Raw genomic sequence first — 2,113 nt, forward strand, 5'->3', positions numbered from 1 at the left:
AATTATAAAAAAAACCTGGGAGGTAAATTTATCTGTTTTAAGGTTATTTTTGTAGTACTCTGCAAGATGGGATTTTAAAATATTTTTATTTATTTAATATTATATTTATATATTTATTGATATTTATATATTTATTTATCTATTTACATGTATTTATATATTTCAAATTATATTAATATAATAAATATGTTAATTTTATATAAACTTTGACATACTAAAAATAATTGCATTTCTTATTTTCTTTTTTTTTCAATATACACACAGTCTTACTCTGTAGACCATGCTGACCTCAAATACATGAATCTTGTAAAATTAGTGCCAGGAAATATAATTTCTAAATAAATTTGTTTTTTTCCCTCACATGTAACTAGTAAAAATACACCCCTTGAACAATAATGAAATGTTACTGTTTATCCCAAATCCCACCGTCTACATCTGGCCCCATTAGGCTAGCCTGGTACACCAAGAATATGGGAGTGAGGGCTGAAAGGTGGCTCACATTTTCTGCTCTTTCAGAAGACTTGAAAGGTAGCACAAAACTGCCTGTAACTCCAGCTCCAGGGGAACATGGCCGCCTTCTGGCCTCTATGGATACCCTTTCCACAACACACACACACACACACACACACACACACACACACACACACACACACAATCTTAAAAGAAAAACCCACAAGGGAATTTGGGAGTTCTTTAGTACGGGCATGTGTTTTATATCTAAGGAAGAGTGTAGCATCATGCTTAGGTTTTGACTAAATTCCTCAAATATGGCTGTAGCTAATGAGGGCTCTCAGGGACTCAGACCACTTCTGGAGGTTCTCATCAGAAGCCTTGTAACTGTCTTGGCTGCTCAGAGCTTGTAAATCACAGTGCTTTGGGACTGTTTGATGGCATGCAGGCAGGTGTCACAGTTCACGATGGCCATCACCTTCATTTATTGGCCATCACCTTCATTTATTGGTTTGTTGTTCCGGGCAGACAGGAATGGGCTCATCTTACTTCTAGGCAGTTTCAGCATGGCTGCTGGCAGCTGTCCCAGAAGACCATGAGGTCACCCTGCCCCCAGTACTGTTCCTGTAGTGTGGATTACAGAGACTTCTGCTGCATTTTCTGTGCTCCGAAGCACTTTGTGGAAGGCATCTGCTATTCTACCAGTGGAGCTTGACAGACTATTTTAGGAGACTCTAGAGTGTTATTGTTGTTGTAAACTCTGACCTCCCAGCTAATTTTTAAAGGTAGATGAGATGGCACTGCTGAGTGGGATCACAGGTTGTTACCCAGAACCAAAAGCTACCCAGGTTGTCACATAAGGTTCCCCCAACCCTGTCTTATAAACAGAACAGAAAACTGAGATAGGGCCATGTTAGTTAGGGTTCTATAGAGTAACAGAACTTATAGAGTGGATCTCTTTATAAATGTCATACACACATCTCCCACAAAATTGGAAAACATAATATACAAGAAAAAGACTAGTAAGTTTTTAAAAAGCCTGAACAAAGCAATATGAGACAGAAAATGTACAAAAAAATGTCATTGAGTTTGTTTTGTGTTGGCCACCACTGCTGGGGATGGGGCCTACAAGCTACACTGAAGTGTGATTAATATACTCAGTGAGACTCCTTTGGAGACAACTAATTTTTCCTTTGCAAGCAACTGACATTTGGAGATAGCTTCTTAAATAGGGATGGGAGTTCATGTCTACCTCCTCATTTTTGAGTTGGACCCCATCCAGCTTGAACCTGTGTAGGCCCTGCCTGTTGCCATGGTCTCTGGAGTTCATGTGTGTCAGTCCTGTTGTGCCTGGAAGACAAGGTCGTCTTGGTGTTATCTGTTCTCTCTGGCTCTTATACCCGTCTTCTCTTCTGCAGAGTTCCCCGAGCTCTGAAGGGATGGTCTAATCAAGATTTGTTTTCTTGATTGATGGCTGATGAGGAAGGGCCTGGCCCACCATGGGTAGTACTGTCCTTGGGAGTGTGGTGCCCCATGTATAAGAAAGCAAACTGAGCAAGCCAGGACCCAAGATTCCCCTATAGCTTCTGCTTCAGTTGCTGCTTTGAATTCCTGCTCTGACTTCCTTTCAAGATGACCTGTAAGCCAGATGATGAAATGAGCT

The sequence above is a fragment of the Mastomys coucha genome, unplaced genomic scaffold, assembly GCF_008632895.1.
Source record: "Mastomys coucha isolate ucsf_1 unplaced genomic scaffold, UCSF_Mcou_1 pScaffold9, whole genome shotgun sequence".
In the NCBI taxonomy this organism is placed as follows: domain Eukaryota; kingdom Metazoa; phylum Chordata; class Mammalia; order Rodentia; family Muridae; genus Mastomys; species Mastomys coucha.